Consider the following 19859-nt stretch of genomic DNA (forward strand, 5'->3'; position numbering starts at 1 on the left):
ACCTAGGGGAGGACTTAGACAATCAAACTGGCTGACTTATTTTACTAGACCGGAGTTTCAACTTATACTCCTGTTGCGGAGTTTTCTCTAACGGGGAGGGTGCAGTATCATTGTTCTTTGCGGGACAGTCCTTGAGAATAGTACTTTGGCAATCCTTCAAATCCTGGGAAATGTTCTTTGAGACGGGTTTCAGTCCATAAAATTTCTTTACGTGCGAAAGGTGCACCCAGCCTTTGCGTCCCTCCAACTTCACGGCTGTACGGGTGGCGAGGAGGACCTGTCGGGGCTCCTTCCAGCGAGGCTCCAGCGGACTTGAGCGATCGAAATTTCGCACCAGGACCATGGATCCTGGAACGATTTCATGCGGTGCCACCTCGGTATTGTCTGGAAATGCGGCGGCAACCTGTGAACGACAAGAGTTGAGGGCAGACATCAAGGAAGCTAGGTAATCTGTCAGCATATTACTTGAAACATCGGTAATACTTCGGGGTCTGGGTGTACCCCACATGTTAGGGGGGCGGCCGAAAACGACCTCATACGGGGACAGACCTGATCTGGAATGTGCGACCATGCGCATATAAAATAGAGCAACTGGCAGAGCTACTAGCCAGTCTATGCCTTTCTCTTGACAAACTTTTGCGATACGGATTTTCAAAGTCTGGTTATGTCTCTCTACGAGACCGGCTGCTTCAGGATGGCGTACACAATGGAACTTCCACTGGTACCCTAACAAAAGGGAAACATGTTTCATTAACTCTGAGGAGAATGGCTGGCCGTTATCAGAATATACGACCCTAGGGAGTCCATAACGGGGGAAGAACTCACGAACCAACTGCTTGGCAGTGGTCGCGGCTGTGTAATCTGGGACTGGATATGCTTCTGTCCACCTGGACAAAGCGCATACAACTACAAGGACATACTTGAAACCTCGACATCGCTCCATCTGAATATAATCCATCTGGAGGACTTCAAAAGGGTGGTCAGGGGGTTGGAATCCACCTTGTTCCACCGGGACACTTTTACCTGGATTAAACTGGCAACATATCATACAGGTACGGACTTTCTGCTTGGCTGCAGCTCGTAAATGCTTGTTGAACCAAAGGTTCTGGATACTGTCTAACATGGCTTTTTCTCCTAAATGTGCTGGACTATGTGCGGTATTGATAATGACTTGAACCATAGAGTCGGGGAGAAACCATGTGGCTCTACCCTTCGTTAACCATCCTTGATCTGTCTGGACCCCTCCTTGTTCGGACCATTTCTTGATTTCATCGGGAGTAGCATGTAACTGGATATCTATGACATCTTGAGTAGGGTCTTTAACTGTCATGCATGTAATCGGATCTGGAGTGTGTGTCATGTTAACTGGAATGTCTGGAGTCTGTGCTGTAAGCTTGGCTGTGCGATCTGCTAGATCGTTACCCTGGGAAATAATGTCAGTAACTTTCGTGTGTGCTTTGCATTTCATGATAGCAATGGATGTCGGTAAATGTATTGCATCTAACAGAGCTTGAATGAGGAGACCATGCTGAATCTTGGTTCCATGAGAAGTCATAAAACCTCTCTCCTGCCAGAGCACTCCAAAATCGTGTACGACTCCAAATGCGTAGCGCGAATCTGTGTAAACATTAACTTTCAGGTTCTTGGCGTGTATGCAGGCTTGAGTCAGAGCAACTAGCTCTGCTGCTTGAGCGGACAGGGTATCAATACGGTGTGTCTCAATAACTTCAGTGTCAGTAGTCACTGCATACGCGGCTACTAGTTCTCCTGTACTTGTTCTCATACATGAACCATCCACATAAAGTGTCAGGTCTGGATCTGGTAATGGAATATCGGTCAGGTCTTGTCTTGGCTTTGTCGTAATGTTGACTACTTCCACACAGTCATGTGTGGCAGGGTTTGGATTAACTGACGGTAACAGTGTAGCAGGATTCAAAACGTTGCAGCGTCTGATTTCTATGTGTGGCTGGAACAGTGTCAATTCATAACCTGTTAAACGTGCAATTGTCAAGTGCTGAGTTTGTGTTCGGTTTAAAAGAACTTCCACGGAGTGTGGAACTTGTACTGTCAAGGAATGTCCTAAGACTATGGAATCACTTTGTCTGATAGCTAGTGCTGTGGCTGCAACTGACTTGAGGCACACAGGCAGAGCCTGGGCTACAGGATCTAATGTGCTCGAAAAATAAGCACATGGCTTGTATTGTCCTGCTTGATCTTGTGTGAGAACAGATAATGCTGTACCTTCGCGTTCAGTGACGAAAAGTGTAAAAGGCTTACTGTAGTTTGGTGTAGCTAGAACTGGAGCTTGACATAGGGCTTTCTTTAACTCATTGAAACTGAGTGTATGTTCAGATGTCCAAGGGAGGACAGTCGATACGGCTGCCTCCTGTGTCGTTAACTGTATCAGTGGTTTAGCTAGAAATGCATACTGAGGAATCCATTGTCTGCAATAAGAAGTAAGGCCAATAAAAGCACGTACCTCCTTCTGGGTCTTGGGTTGAGGAAGACTCGCTATTAACTGGATACGGTCTGGTGTCAACTGCCTACCCCACTTGGACAGTAAGTGTCCTAAGTAGACCACTTGCTGGACACAGAATTGAAGCTTCGAAGGGGACACCTTGTGCCCCATCTCGGCAAGGAAATACAGAACTGTGAGGGATGCTCGCTCGCAAGCACGTTCAGAACGGGCTGTGACCAGTAGATCATCGACATACTGGAGCAGGGCAGTGTCAGTTGGCATGTGAATGTTGTCTAGTTGTCTCTTAAGTGCTTGACTGTAAATACTAGGACTTTCTGTGAAACCTTGAGGAGCTCGTGTGAACATATAGCTCCTTCCATTTAAACAAAATCCGAAAAGGAACTGACTGTCTGGATGAATGGGAACACTGAAAAACGCGTTCTTGAGGTCAATTACAGTAAAGAACGTGGCTTCGGAATCGATGGCTGTCAATAGGGAAGAGATGTCTGGGACAACTGGGTACTGAGGAATAATACATTTATTAAGCTCTCGTAGGTCAATCACTAATCGATATACTGGGGGTGCATTTGGATCAGTACGTTTCATGACTGGAATGATCGGAGAATTGCATACATTGGAGTCAGTTTCTACAACCACTCCTTGAGCGATGAGCTCGTCAATAATTTTGGATAAGGCTGCTACAGCCTCAGGTGGCAATCTGTACTGTCTGATTCGTGGTAACACTACACCTGGCTTGAGAGTCACACGATGGGGTGTGATTTGCATGTAACCTACATCAGTTGGACCTTGCGCCCATAAATGCTGCGGAACATTAGACAATCTGGGATCAAAATCTCGTAATACATAGTGACCCTTGAAGTCACGTAGGAACAATCGTATTCCCTCTGGGGAACAGCATATAACTGCACCTAACTCTTTCAGTGTTTTAATACCTAATAGATTCTCTGGACATGACTTAGTAAGTAACAGGTCAGTAGTACGGGACAATGGACCTACTTCTAGAGTAACTGGCTTTGATATTTCATTTACAATGGGTTTTCCTGAAAATCCAAGGGAAACATTTCTTGAGCCTGAGAGCGGAGCCCCTGGAACTTCGGCGTGGCTAATTGTGGTCCTACTTGCCCCTGTATCAATCAAAAACTTTCTGTCTTTCCCCAATACTTGACTGTGAACATAGGGACCTTCTTGATCTACAGGTATCTCGATGAGAGGCAAGCCTACCTCCCTCTCTAGGCTGTTTCATGAATATGGCTGATACTCTGGATACTCAGACTGTGCATACTGGTACATCTGCTGTGTAACGTGCTGTGTTGCAGCGATGGGCTGCGGTGCTGTAACTGTCTGTGGTGCATTCTGTGGCTGAGAAATCTGTGAAACTTGTTCTTGTCTAGGCGGACGTGGTCTTTCTTTAGTCTTACCGGTAGCTATGTTGTGTTTCAGAACTGCACACTCGTTTATAAAATGACCTGGCTGTTTACAATAATTGCAGTTTCCTTTAACGGGAGCTGCAGGATGACTGACCTGATTCGGACCCCTCTTCTGACTGTCTTGAGGAACAGATTGTGCAACTAGTACTTTCATTTTCGTGTCTTTCATACGTTTTCTCTCGTGTTCTTGCTCTTCTCTGATTCTATTCTGGTGGTATTGGAGCATCTGTAACATCTGGGACGGGGTATTAGCTTGCCAGGTACTTTCGACTTTCAAAACTCGATTTTTAATTGGTGAACTTGAATTCTCGACTAATTTAGTAACAAAAAGGTGAGGGTATGACTCGCTACTCGTCTTGAGGCCACTGTTGATGCTAAAACATTTTTCAAATCTAGAATAAAAATCACTAATGTCTTCGTCTTGTTTCTGTTTACAGGCTGAGATTGCATCCCAGTCTTCCTTTCTCGTTGTTAACAATCTGGGTAAAACTTGAATCAATAATTCAGGTAATTCTTTACATTTCGCTCCAAGGCCGGTACCTGGTACTCGTGCCTTGTCTTCAGCTTCTAGAACTGCCCAATCGATCTTTTTCTCCCCCACCTCCCATTCTTTTTCCTTGAGCTTTTCATACACCCCTGCGGGCAACAGAACCTTTAACATTTTAATTATGTCTGGATACGTGTATTCTCCCATACGGAGCATGTCCTTTAATTCTCGATGGAACCCTGCTGGATCTTTATCATGACAGGGGATTAATTTTTTCATCTCTAGGAGTTCCATCTTTGTAATCGGAGTGTAAACAAACACTCGTTCTAGTTCGCCACCCGTTCCTCTAACTGGGTGGACTTCTCGTAACGGATTCTGTCTCTCTATGTAAAATGGTTTATTTTCTGGGGGTGAGACATGAACAAAATGCGGGTTCAAAAACGTTCTATATTTGTGGCGCTGTTCTAGAATGACACTAATTAAATCGGTACCTAAACCTTTCCATTTATACTGGAGTAACTCATTCAGGACATCGTGTAACGGACCTGGATCAGAGTGCTGACCCTCATACAATGTAATGAGGTGCTGAATCATATACATACCCGCCAGTCGTTGCTCGGCTGGGGGCATTTTCAGAAACATTTGTGCCACTATTTCGTCTGGAAAAGTGGTAGAATCAGTAGTCCATCGGACTGCTGATCGGACTAGTTCTTGTTCATGCATGGTACTTAACTCACTATAACCGATTCGTGATTTCAGAATGTGATCGGTAGCTTGAAACACTTGTTCTAGAGAACCTTGTTCTGGTGCTGGATGATGGAAAGTTGACTTGTGTTCTAGGCGTAAATGGCGATCTGGAAATCTAGATTTTCCTACATACGCTATTCTGGCGGGATTCTCGTCGTCTACCTCTTCAGTATCAGAGTTACTTTCTTTCTCGCTTACTTGTGCTGCTTTACGTTGATCGTGTAACCTTATTATTTCTTTACGAATTTTCTTGTACATACTTTCCATAGCACTGATGGTCCTGTGCTTACCCTCGGCTATATTATCACTCCACTTTGTCAGGGTTCTCATTTCGGCTTGATCTTTGGACGGGTAATCTTGTTCTCTTATTAAACAATTAATCAAAAACTTTAGTATCATGAGCTGGATCTCGGCTTTCCTTTGAGACATGACTTCGCCAATGCTTTCTGGATCATCCCCTGTACGGATGAAACGATATATTCTGTCTAGATCTTCTTTCATATTCGGTAGGGTGACTAGATACTCGGCCACCTTTCTTACACGTAATGAATATAAAACCATATTATCCTCGCCTGGGACTGGATCATAGCCACATTCGTTAAGGGCTTTTCTTATCTCTGCTACAGACTGATGTCTGGGCGTACGCTGTGACGCTTGTGCATGTAATTCGGCTGACGTTAAACGCTTGTGTGGCGGCGGGGTCTGAGGAGGACCTCCTCCTGGGGCCCCTAGACTAGAATCGTCGACTGATCCTCTTCGTACTAGTGTGGCAGGAAATTGAAATGCGGGCTGAACTGGTATGGCGGGCTGGACCGGGGGGACCGTAACAGGTACTGCAAGGGGTACCCCGGTGTCTGGAGAAACGGGGAGTGCCTGATTTACAGGGACTGGCGGAGCGCGAACAGGATTTGCATATTCTGGGACTGTGTCGTCCAAATAGGACGAAATGAAAATATCAGCTGCGGTCGGTTTGTGACGTAGCTTGGTCGGAACTAATGGTGGCGGAAAGTTACTGGATGCCTCCGGGGTCGCTTTTGGCAAGCCCTCGGCAAGAAGAGGATACATACCCTTAATAAGAGCATGCCTCTGTCTGTCTGACTGTTCGGTTTTAACTCGTTCACCAATCTCGATTAATTCCCTTTCTTGGGCTCGTTCCAAGGATTCTCGACTTAATTCTGACTTTCTGATTTCTTTTTCGGTTCTTTTATGAGATTCTTTGCGCCATAACTCGATAGCATCTTTCTGTGACTGTCTGGCTTTCTTTTTCCATAATGCTTCTTCTACTCGCATGATGCACTCGGCATCCCATGTACCCGATACGGGCCATCTATACTTTTCTTCTAACTGTTTGGTATACTCTACCCATAAATCTAGATATAATATGGCACTTATGCCATGCTTCTGATACATAAAATGACCTGGACTGTCCCTAGGCGGAACTGGAACTGCTGCTTCCAGCAGACCCTTTCTAGTTCTTAACTGACGTAACTTAGGAAACAAGGGCATGACTGGACTGTAATCTAGACACAATACAATACACAATGAACACGATACTTATTCCCCATTCATACCACGACATTAAAATACATGAAGAACATTTAAAATAACAGTTCGAACAGAATACTACCTGGAATACGGAACACAGAATACATGAATTTTCTCGAGAACAGAACTGACTAGAACAGGAACTAGATGCACTGCTGAAACAGTACGAAACTTACCGGTCTCATACAGAGACACGTCAGGACCCGCATCCACCGAAGTGGACACTTCGTTTGTGGGACTGTGTACCACCAACCCACGGACCAGAGTCAATTAGATTGACCCTGTCTAGATACTACCCCAGTAACGGTACTCACCGGGCAGTAAGAACGGAAGGCCTCAGACTGGACGGGACTGCTTGGACGCCGGACGGACGAACTTCGGACTTCTGTTACGGGTGGGCCTCCGGATACCTCGGACCTTGGACTCTTGGCTTGGGCTCTGGTCGGGACTCGCCGCGTTCCTCCACCGTCTCGTCTGGATGCTGGACCGCCTCCTCCGTCTCCTCCGTGGGCCTGAGGGATACTTGAAGCAGAAATATCTGCAGGTGCGCAGAAGAGTTCCGTCACGACTGCAGAGGGTCAGGGGGTCGGCGTGGCTTCACCGACGTGTGGGGAAAGGGCAAGTCCCTATTCGGGCGCCATTTTGTGGTAAATAAATAAATAATACCTCTATTTTTGGATGAATAAATGAATAACAGATAGCTCAATAAATAAGAGTCAAGATTCGAGGTAGTAGGAGTTTTGCAGGTTTATTACAGCATAAAGGACAGGAACAGGACAACCTGCATAGGAATAGGATGGCAGGGCCCAGCAGCTGCTGGGGCTGGATCTGGGATGAGCGCGCTAGGAAGGATAACTTTTTAATAACAGTACATGAGCATATATACATAACGCAAACACATAGCATTACATCGCAATAGGCGTAGCAGTGGGAGGAGCAAAAGGCGTGACGCGTAGCAGTCGCGAAAGATAAGGGTGAAAAGAGGTGTAACAGGGCGTATACATAGACATGTGATGCAAACGTAACAGAATATGTCATAAATGGGGCGGAAACCATGGAGGGGGCTACCTGAGGAGCCGGGACCTCTAACCTGATGGTGCGCGCAAACTGGCAATGACGTGTTACTAGGAGAAGCTGGGGGCTTCGAACTCTGTGCTAGGAGCAGAGACTGAAGTCTGGAGAGTCAGGGCGACATGTACCTAAACAGTATCTAGTATCTGATGTTTAGAGAACATGTTGATATAAACTATAAGTCAGGAGGGGAGAGGCTAACGGACTCTAAGACTGGAGCATGCATTATTCTACATGTAGTGCGTGATGAAGAATATTAAATGACCATTAAATGCAGTATTTCTCTTACATGGAGACGTAAGGGCTAGACAATGACGGAAACTATTGATGTGATTCAGTAGCTTTAGGAATGCAGAGAAGGAGGACTGAACTGATAGCTGGAATCATAACATACTCTTGGCAGACTCAGAGGCAGAGCTAGGCTGAGCCGGGCACTGCGAGGCAGGAAGTAAGTGAAGGGTCGAGGATACAGGTGGGGGCTGTATCGCTCCTCAGCGAGGCTTCAGGAGACAGGAGACAGGAGACAGGAGACAGGAGCTGAACTGAATCTGGTGTCCAGGCCCTTCTGAGGCCTAGAAACGGGGACTTTACAATGGAATAACGTGCACACTGAGAAACGTGGCAACGTAACTTCACATGGGCCTGATATTCGTAGTATTCACGAGAACTGGAAACTGACATACTAGAGGTGGACACAACTGTAATTGCGTCTTTAATCGAACATAGGGAATACATATGCATATTAATCATGCACAGATAACATATGATGGATGACGCGTAGGGACACAGAACATGGCAAAATTTACTTTTCCACATAGCGGTTAGACTTTCCGACCGCCATTACCCCGCCCGCCACTGTAATATGGCAGGCATGAAACATGTTTCAGATGGCGGGGAAACCGCAACCGACAGCCTGTTGGTGGCGGTCTTGCAGCCACCGTAATGACTCCCAAAGTCTCTTGCCATTTCTACAGCAACATATTTAAACATAGGATTAGTACAGTGCCATCTGAATGAACTGTAAAAAGACAAAAGCCTTGTACCACTCCAGCACAGTATTACAGCTTTGGATTGGTAAAATACCACCTGAGCCAACGAATAAAAGCAATCCCTGACAAGTATTATGCTTTCATTATAGCTCTTCAAAGAAGTTTATGTTTGTCCAGGGACAAAGTCAAAACAGTACCCTTACAGGGATAGAGTACTGCATAAAATATTCAAAAAAGAAGCATATATATATATATGTCAAAAATAATTCCCTTCATTAATCAACTTTGAAGAAATGAGCCAACACTCCAATGATTTATCATCAATAAACTATCGATGTTTGAATCCTTGGAGTACCAGCTTGTTTCTTTAAAGTTGATTAACAAAGAGGAATATGTTTGACAGTTGTAAACGGGTCCTACTCTCACTGCCAACCACCAGCCCCATCCGTCAGGCAGATGAAGTCGGAGACCCGCAGGAGCTTTGCCATATATATTTATTTTTATATATATATATATATAGAGTGAAGATTATTGTGAACAATCTAAAACTGATTTGCACTAGGCTTAAAAGAAATAATTTCTCTATTAAATGAGCTGGAGTATGTATAGCTCAAGGCATTTATAACCATGAATCGTGCTAGTAGGAAATGCACTAAAATAAGCATGTTGGTCGAAACGTGGTAAATGTATGTACAACTACCTTTACATTAGATTCATTTTCTTTGGCAGAATATATCTTCACAGAGAAAAGATCGGCAATGAGATCTGCCCTCTTCTGAGAGAAAGGTCCACCTCTTAGCAGAATGTCGCAGATCAGTTTTGATGTTTTCGTATCCTGCAGAGCAGTGGATGTCATCAATTTAGCAAGGAATGCATCACAGAAACACACCTTCAGTGCCTATGGGAAAGACAAATCTCTTAGCCTACAATGAAAGGTATTCATTTTCTATCACTTGATAAATATTTTCACAGTGCCTATAAAGAAGCAACCTCACTTCGCCTTGTGTGCAAGTACTGATGAAAGGATAAACCCCTACCTGCAGCTGAGTAAGAACAGTTCGAGGTGTACTTATAAGTTTACGACTTTTGGTATTCACAAAGGGCATTTCCGTGTAGTAAAGTTAGACTTTTGTCTCAGTTTAACTTAAGTTTTGATCTTAAGTGCAACTAAGACCAAAAGTCTAGTCTGAGTTAAACTTAAGACCAAAACGTAATTTAAACTGACACAAAAGTCTAACTTTACTACTCATAAATGTCTTTTCTGAATACCGAAAGTCAAAAAGTAAGACTTTCGTCTCAGTTTACCTTTGTGAATCGGGCCCTAAATATTTGCACACCCAGTAAATACCCCAATTGATAAAATCTGTATTTACTTATCAGGCAATTACCTTCCATGAGGGTACGCCAATTGTTTTGAGGTCCTAAATTGTGTGGCGCTGTAGTACTTCAGAATACAACTAGACTTTGTGTGAAGAGGTAGGGAAATCAACAAGCTCAAAAAACTGACATACTTATGCCTCTATAACTTATACTGCATTACCTGGATGGAGGGGTCCCATCACAACCTTGTTTATAAAATTTGCCGTGTTTTATGTTTTTATTGCCTAACTTTCTACTCAGAAACCTTTGCCAGAAAGTTCTTCTACGGCCAGCTAGCTAGCAATTCTCATACATTGCTCTTATATAAATGTTGCATAGTAGGGAAGATGCTGACTAGTAACAGGAAGACATTTTCGCAATTTTACCATAGTGTGCAACTCTGGTCAAATCAGTTTATCTCCCTCTCACAGTTTCCCCTTTTTTAGCACCTGCATGACAACACTGCTGCCTGTGGACCTTTGGCCCTAACTATTGAAAATAAAAAGTGTGAGTTTAGATGTAAGTCAGAGGGTCACTTCTCTCCTACCACATACTGTTGGATGTTTGGTGTATCACTCCACCTTCTTTGGAGAGCTTTTGTTGCAGTGGATGAGGGTCCATGTTGCATCTCAGAGGCACACAGACTCATCACACATTACATGGCTTATTTATGAGAGGCTGATGCCGCCAGAGCACTCTCCAGCTGTGCAGGCCTCTCCATATGAGGTGACACAAAGCCACTCTGGGTGGAGTAAGACAAAGCAGCCTTGCCGTACTCTGCGTCAAGGGGGCGTTCCATGGGTCTTGCAGTGGGTCTTCCCGGGGCAGCACCAGGGATTTTGAAGGTGCCCCTGATTTACTTAATCAAATTAACGTGGGGTACAGCCAAAACCTCAAGCCTACCCAGAAGTGGCGTAACAAGTAGAAATATTATTTCTCCTTGTTTTTTCCATCTCAGGAATGTTTTTATGCAGGAAGGTGCCCCTTTTTGCACAAAAACAACCCTGACTGCAACAGACTCACCATGGTGCAAGGGTGCCTACATTGACGCTTGTGTGCCAGCGAAGGGGAAAAGGACAGGAATGCACCCCATTTCTGAAATATGATGCATTCCTGCCCTTTCACATTGGCGTAGGGCAGCGTAGGGCAGCGCAGCAGGAAGACTTACGGCGCTGCTCTACGCCAATTCTTCATAAATGAAACCCCAATTCTATATCTTTTGCATCATTTTCTATCACCACAGAAGCTTATTCAGGGCTCAATTTGCAAGGCGTCCTTTCAGATTTGTGAAAGTTTATGTTAAAGGTGAGATCACGAAGAAACAATTTGTTTCCTTCTACGTTTTCTAAACTTTAGGAATCCGAAGGAGAGACGGCCTTTAACACTAGGTGCAGTTTGCTGAGTCTATAATCACACACTCTAGAGTCTGCACACCATTAGACTATCACTCTTCAGCCCAACTCCATCAATACACCCTCTTAGTCTGCTGGTGTCCCAAGAGCCCTCCTCATTTGTTGATCTTAATATCCGCTAAGTGCAGAAAATAGAATTCTAAACTAAATACATTAACTTACATTACAACCCCCTTGATGTTTCTTTTTCCACCAATGGGAACCAATATCTAATCAGGGCAAAGCAAGGGAAGCTAGAGTGAGACGGATGTAATTAAATGGAGAAATACCTGATAAAAGTGCTTCAGAAAGACGGGGTCGGAATCCATGTTGATGTTGTCTGCAGTTATGTGAGCGAAGCAGTGGACTAGAAGAAGGCAAAAACTCCCAACGCTGTCCAGATAAGCTCTCAAAATAAATAAGGTCTTCTCAGGTTTCTGAAAGTAACATCAGACATATAGGGTTCTTTAAATTCATGTAAAGTTCGACTTTGTGAAACATCCTTGTTCTGATTTACAACCCTCATAGAACCTGATTTGAGAAGTGTAGTAAATAAATAATTCCTGTTTCAAGTTTGCCATGTCAGAATGAGGCGTAACCTGCGGATCATCAGTTACTGTTCAGTAATCCACTTTTTTTTGTCTTTCTTATTGCTTCTCCATAACATTTTGTCAGGTTTTCCTGATGAAATCGGTCAGGGGAAATTTGTAAGGGTGGATGGTGTGAATATTACTACCAGGTCCCTAGGTCCTCATCCCATCATTACTTGCGGTACTCAGGCAGAAATACCCTTCCGTCTCCAAGAATCAGAACTTAACCTGTCCAGGCATGCCCATCAGAACCAGCGCACCTGGATCCAGACCGACCGTCCTCCTTGGGGGAGCCAGAAGTCAGGCACAGCCGTAGCACACCACGTCCAGTTCCGACATGCCAGTCATGACATCATATCTCCCACAAGCAGAATCTGGAAAGCAGACACAGCCGGAGCACACCCCGTCCAGTTCTAATGTGCCAACAAGCACCCTCAGCGTCTGCCACGCGGGCCCGGCCTGCCGGCAGATGCCACCATGACCCAGAAGCACCCCAGCCCGCAAGGGCCATACTTCTGCTCGATGCATCTGCCGGCAAGTCCCGCAGGCCGGGAGACTCCCATACCTCTGAAATGGCCGCAACAAGATCACTGCTGCGCCCGTCATGTAGAAGCAGCCCAGAAAACATTTGTCCCATTGCTGTTAAGACAGAAGAAAGAACAGAGCAACTGCTGCATAAGTACAGTTATGTACTCCGGTGGGAGGGGGTTGGGGTAGGGGGACCCAGTATTCAATCAATCAATCAATCAATCCATCAGCGAATTTGTATAGCGCTCTACTCACCCGCTAGGGTCTCAAGGCGCTGGGGGGAGGGGGAGGTGCTACTGCTCGAACAGCCAGGTCTTGAGTTGTTTCCTGAAGGAGAGATGGTCCTGGGTCCGCCGTAGGTGGGTGGGGAGGGAGTTCCATGTCTTGGCCGCCAGGTAGGAGAAGGATCTTCCTCCGGTGGTTGTTCTGCGAATACGTGGGACGGTGGCGAGGGCGAGGCTGGTGGAACGGAGCTGGCGGGTGGGTGTGTAGAATGTCAGGCGGCTGTTGAGGTATCTGGGGCCCATGTCGTGGAGAGCCTTGTGTGCGGGGGTGAGGAGTCTGAACGTGATCCACTTGCTGACGGGGAGCCAGTGCAGTTCTCTCAGATGGGCAGAGATGTGGCTGTGTCGGGGGATGTCCAGGATGAGTCGTGCAGAAACGTTCGGTATCCGTTGGAGTCTTTTCTGGAGTTTGGCTGTGGTGCCAGCGAAGAGGGTGTTCCCATAGTCCAGTCGGCTGGTGACGAGGGCCTGGGTGACCGTCTTCCTGGTTTCGGTGGGGATTCAACGGAAGATCTTTCGGAGCATGCGCAGGGTGTTGAAGCAGTATGACGAGACGGCGTTGACTTGCTTGGTCATCCTGAGGGAGGAGTCCAGGATGAAGCCCAGGTTGCGTGCATGGTCCGTTGGCTTGGGGCAGTGCCCAGGGCAGGGGGCCACCAGGAGTCGTCCCAGGCCGAGGGGGATGGACCCAGGATGAGGACTTCTGTCTTGTCCGAGTTTAGTTTCAGGCGGCTGAGCTTCATCCATTCCGCGACGTCTTTCATTCCTTCCTGGAGGCTGGCTCTGGCGGTGGCGGGGTCGTTGGTGAGGGAGATGATCAGCTGGGTGTCGTCAGCATAGGAAATTATGTTTAGGTTGTGTTGGCGTGCGATGGCTGCGAGGGGGCTCATGTAGACGTTGAAGAGGGTGGGGCTGAGCGAGGAACCTTGCGGAACGCCGCAGATGACTTCGGTGGCCACGGATCGGAACGGGGGGAGGCGGACTCTCTGGGTTCTTCCGGTGAGGAACGAGATGATCCACTCCAGGGCCGTTCCTTGGATTCCGGTGTTGCTGAGGCGCTGTATTAGGGTGCGGTGGCATACGGTGTCGAAGGCTGCTGAGAGGTCCAGGAGGATGAGGGCAGCTGTTTCCCCATTGTCGAGTAGGGGCCTGATGTCGTCGGTGGCTGTGATGAGGGCAGTCTCGGTGCTATGGTTTGCTCGGAAACCTGACTGCGAGGGGTCGAGGGATCCGTTTGTCTGGAGGAAGGCGGAGAGTTGTTTGTTGACGGTCTTCTCGATGACTTTGGCAGGAAAAGGGAGGAGCGAGATGGGGCGGAAGTTCTTGAGGTCCGTGGGGTCCGCGGTGGGTTTCTTCAGGAGGGCGCTGAGCTCGGCATGTTTCCAGCTCTCCGGGAAGGTGGTGGATGCGAAGGAGCTGTTAATGATGTCCCGGAGTTGGGGTGCGATGATGGAGTCGGCTTTGTTGAAGATGAGGTGTGGACAGGGGTCAGTAGGGGAGCCGGAGTGGATGGTGTTCATCGTGCGGGTGGTGTCTTCGGTGCTGACCGGGGTCCAGGTACAGATGGTGGTGGTGGGGGGCGCTGGTTCGGTGGTTGGGTGCGTGGTCTGTGCGCCGAAGCTGTTGTGTATGTCGGCGATCTTGCGGTGAAAGAACGAGGTGAGTGAGTCGCAGAGGTCTTGCGAGGGTGTGATGTCATTGTTGCAGGCGCTGGGGTTGGAGAGCTCTTTAACGATGGAGAAGAGTTCCTTGCTGTTGTGGGTTTTGTTGTCCAGACGTTCTTTGAATGTTGTCCTTTTGGTGGTGCGGATCAGCTGGTGGTGTTTGCGGATGGCGTTCTTGAGGGCTGTCATGTTTTCTGTTGTCTGGTCGTGGCGCCAGGCTTTCTCGAGGGTGCGGCAGGTCTTCTTGGAGTTTTTGAGGTCGTTGGTGAACCACAAGGTTTTCTTGCTGCTGGGTCTGCTGGGAGGGTTCTTCAATGGTGCGAGTTCATCGGCGCAGTTGGTGAGCCACTGAGTGAGGTTGCGGGCTGCTTCGTTGGGGTCCCTCGTGTTGGTGGGAGGGTGCTGGCTGAGGGAGGTGGTGAGTTGGTCGGTGGTGATCTTGGTCCAGCTTCTGCGGGGAACCTGTTGCAGGTGGTGGTGGGTCGTGGTTCTCCTGAAGTTGAAGTGGACGCAGCTGTGATCTGCCCAGTCAAGTCCGGTGGAGTGGCTGAAGGATATGTGCTTGCTGGGGGAGAAGATGGGGACTAGCGTGTGGCCGGCGTAGTAGGTGGGGGTGTCCACCAGTTGCTTGAGTCCGAGGTTGGCGAGGTTGTCCAGCAGGGTGGTGGTGTTGCGGTCATTGTTGTTCTCCAGGTGGAAGTTGAGGTCCCCTAGGAGGATGTAGTCTGAGGAGGTTAGTGCGTGCTGGCTGACAAAGTCTGCGATGGCTTCGCTGAATTGTGTGCGTGGTCCCGGTGGTCTGTAAATCAGAGTGCCTCTGAGGGTGGTCTTGGGGTCGGTGTGTATCTGGAAGTGAAGGTGCTTGGTGGCGGTGAGGGTGTCGTCAGAGTTGGTCTTGATTCGGATGGTGTTTTTGTGGACGATGGTGATGCCTCCTCCGGTCTGGTTGACGCGGTCCTTCTGGGTGATCTTGTAGCCATCCCGGGATGGCTATGGCGATGTCGGGGGCTGAAGAGGCATTCATCCAGGTTTCCATGAGCGACGTCCGGTGCTGTTGTGTCGAGGAGGTTCCAGAGTTCGACGGCGTGTCTGTGGACGGAGCGGGTGTTGAGCAGGATGCACTTGAGGTGATTGTTGCTGGTGCCTTGCCTGGCGGGTGCGGTGCAGGTCCAGAGGCAGGTGAATTGGCAGGCTTGGCAGGTGAAGGGTCCGTGGGTGCCTTTCGGGTTGGCTTGGTAACAGGCGGGGTTTTGGCCGCTGTTGAGTGCGTGGAGGGTGGATGCGTCGTAAGTCCGTCACGTGGGCTGGCAACGTCGGGGGCCAGGCATCCTGGTGCTGGGCGCGGTCCGGGCGTAGACAGGCTTGCCTTTGGTGCACAATCGGCACGCCTGCTGCGCGTGAACGCTGCGCGTACACGTGGACTCCACCATAAATGGCGAGGGGGAGGGAGGGAGGGAGGAGCAGCTGGGAGGCGGGAGCGGGGCGGCAAAGGGAGGAGAGAGAGGGGTCCAGAAGAGAAAAAGGGGCGGGCCGCAGGGGAGCAGCGGCGGGGAGCGAGGAGGAAGCGAAGGGCGGGAGAAACGGACCCGAGAACGGGCGACGGAAGACAAAAACAATCAGGAGGATCAGTGGTCACATAAACAAACACAGTCAATAAACTAAATCACAGGGCACAAAATACAGTACAGCAATGAATACAATAGATATCAGGCAGCAGGGGGCAGAGGCGAACTTGCGGCAGCAGCGGTGAGGCTGGGCGCACCTACAGGGAGCTGTGCGGTGCGTGCAGCGACCGGCCCTGAACCTGGGGCAGAGGTCATTCCTTATGTTCTTTTTTCTGTCGGGAAGATACGAGATCTCTATAAGTAATGAATGGGACGAGGACCACAGGACCAGAAGTAATAAAGATTACCAGTAAGTAATAGGACATTATCAAATGTGGTAAATACTCTATCTAGTGTAAATGCCCCAGGTAATCATCACACAACTCGGAATTCCAATCCTTCTGCAAACTGCTGTTTTGTGCAGAGATCCAAATTGTGCCCACTAATAATAGGCAGTGCCTTTGTAGGAAAGCTGTGACATGTACAGTAATTGGCTCTTACTGTGTAACACTTCTGATGTTTTTTCAAGTCGAGAAGTCTTTTTTCCTTTATGATGACCGTTTAACCGAAAAAAAAAATTATAATTTGAAAGCTAGTGTGTTGGAAGTCATTATCTTTTAAACAGTTTAGAGGTTTTGAATACATGCAGCGGCCCATATTCACAAAGGTGTCACTCAAAGCAGCACAGCACCCTCAGCAAAAGAGCCAAAGAGTGCCATATTCACAGAGGTATGGCAGTGTCTCCCATCTCCCCAGCACCAGAGCCTATTTGTGCTGCCGTGCGCAGGCACACACCTCAGCGCCATAGAGCTAAGATGCTTGTCTGAGTCTACCACAGGTTTGTATAGGAAGGGTTTCCTTCCTGTACAAAATACTGTGGCTAGACAAGTTTTTAACACTTTCCCACTTTGCTGTACTGTCAAGGCCCGAATTAAGACCTTTAGAGACCCAAGCACTTTAACAAATTTTGGTGCCCCCTTATATATCTAGTCTAAAATATAAACAATAATAAACCATAAAATAGGATTTTATTTTTTTAAATGAAACAAAACTTACAGTAAGATAGAAAATGTTTATTTTTGTATACTTCCACTTTATTTACAGGTTCAGCTGCACCATTTGCAATTTTGCACAATATGGTCCATGGTAAATCCTGCAATGGAAGATATCTGTGGTGCCCTCCTTCCCGTGATGCATTAAGCACATGATTATTTTGCTTAATGGTTATTTCAGCCCTGTGTACAGTGCAGCACACATGTAAAAACAGAAAAGCAAGGAGAAATGAAAACATTTCTGCATTTAACACCTGCTTTTCAGTGGCATTAATTTTTGGCACTAACCCCTATCTGATAGTGTTAGTAGATAGGGGTTAGTTGCATGGGAACGCCCATGTACCTACCATGTATCACCCTCTTGACGCAAAGTAATGCAAAGCAGAGTTTGGCTCTACTTTGGGGCCAATTCCGATTCGGTAAAATCCCCTACGAATAACCGTACGGAGCATATTTCCCGTACGAATCGTACACCTTAAACGTCCCCGTACGTACGATGAAGTACGATCCGAAACCAAAGCAGATCTCGGTACGAATCGTACGAAAGACCACACAACTTAATAATCCGTACAAATCGTATTCGGAACACACAGTACACGACGTCCTTACGGATCGAAGCAGCTTTTTCTGACCCAGCAAGTACGATTCGTCACGTCAACACTCCGTATGATTCTTTTTCTACGGGAGCTCAAAACTTCTGTAAAAGCAGATTTTGACTCGAACCGCAGACGAAACGGACCCCCCGGGTATGTGAGTACACCCCATGATTGCAGGGGTACAGTGCATAGGGGTACGGTGCTTTGGGGTACAGTGCTTTGGGGTACGGTGCGCAGGGGTACGGTGCATAGGTGTACGTTGTGTAGGGGTACGGTGCTCAGGGGTACGGTGCTTAGGGGTACGGTGCGTACCCCCATGATTGCAGGGGTACGGTGTGTATGTGATTGTGTGGCTCTCCGTATGAATTGCTCATACGACGTTTTCCATACAAATCACGTTCTCGTTCCCCGGTCCGGATCGTACTTGTCGGGTCGTACAGCAAGTTTACGATTCATACGGTTCACCGTAAGGGTCCGTATTGTACGCATTTTCCCTTAATTTTCGTACGGTTCGCAAAGATTCGGACGTATTTTGTTCCTACGGATTGTACTACGCGATTAGGACGGATTAGTACGATTCGTACGGAATGGGCTACGAATTCGGATCGTCGTACGGATTAGGTTTCCGAATCGGAATCGACCCCCTTGTGTTACTTTTCCATACAAAACAACGCAAATACTGGTTTTCCTGGGTTTGTTAATCTCCAAAATGTTTTAGTGTCGGTTTAGTGTTAAAAAGTAAAGCTAACCCGGTGCTAAACCTTTGTGAAGCTTGGCCAGAGAATCAAAAGTAGCGCTGACTTAGCCCCAACAAATTGGTTCACGTTCATATTGTATGCTTTTTCTAATATGTCTTATAACCATTTCACCTCAATGCACTTATCATTTACCTGGTAAAAGAATGAGTTCGAGAAGGCATTTCCTTGGTAATCATTTTCAGGCAAACTGGAAGCGACACACAACCTAATTTCCGGAGCCTGATGGAGTAAAAAAAAAATATCAAATTTCATATCTTTTTATCTTTGAATAAACTTAAAAATAATTTGGAAGAAACATAAAATATTCTTTTGTTCTTGGAAAGATATCCTATTCAAATGAAGCATTTTTATAAATGAGAAGATTACCAGCTTACTTTTCCATCTAGCTTATTCATGATTAATGCACTTGTCTGTAACCCTGTGACGTGGCTCACTCCCTTTTGAATACGTTTGCGCTAAAACAATTCCATATACATAAGTACATATGCATTAAACCACATACACATCAATTGAGGTGTGCAACGGTTTTTATACATCTCGATTATTGGTCTAACCGTAGTTCAAAGAGATTCTCACTTTTTCTGTGTCAAGGCCACTGTGCAAGTTTTTAAGTAAATTGGAAATATTTCCTCAAGAGTGCTAGCTGGTCCTGAAAATAGATATACCCTTTTCTTCTGAGTTTACTATTAAATTATCTTACCTGCAACTTTGACACTGGGGTGCACAGTCTTGATTTTAATGTTAAAACCCACATGCAGAAAAATGCCTGATCAACTGTGGTATTAATAGTCGGATTGGGAATAAATAAATGCATTTTGCCAGAAAAGAATTTGTTAACCTAGTACAGAGCTAATATTAATAGACACAGAGAAGCTCCTGGAAAGTAAACAAAGAGGCAAGCCCACTGGCAACATCACAGTTTCAGTATTGAAACAGCTTCACTAAAAACAGTATTTCGTATCCTTCTACAATATTCAAACTCAGGTACAACCTTTGTTAATATTATATATAAATATGATTACGTACATTCATTTGGCATTTAAGAAGATGTAGAAGGTCCATCCCAAACTGGTATATCACAAATTCTCTTGGGAACAGGTTTTGTGGGTCGATTGGTATTAGATCCTTTTTGCATGGCAGCTGAGCATCAAACGCATCCTGATAGCAGGGCCCTACACATTATAAAAAGAAACCCAAAATGAAGAAAAACAGAACTGAGAAAGTGACCTTGATACCATGAGAATGTTTGATTTGTTGGTGTTACTTGTCTTGGTGACGTTTGGCACTT

The sequence above is a fragment of the Lissotriton helveticus genome, chromosome 3_1, assembly GCF_964261635.1.
Source record: "Lissotriton helveticus chromosome 3_1, aLisHel1.1, whole genome shotgun sequence".
Classification (NCBI taxonomy): Eukaryota; Metazoa; Chordata; class Amphibia; order Caudata; family Salamandridae; genus Lissotriton; species Lissotriton helveticus.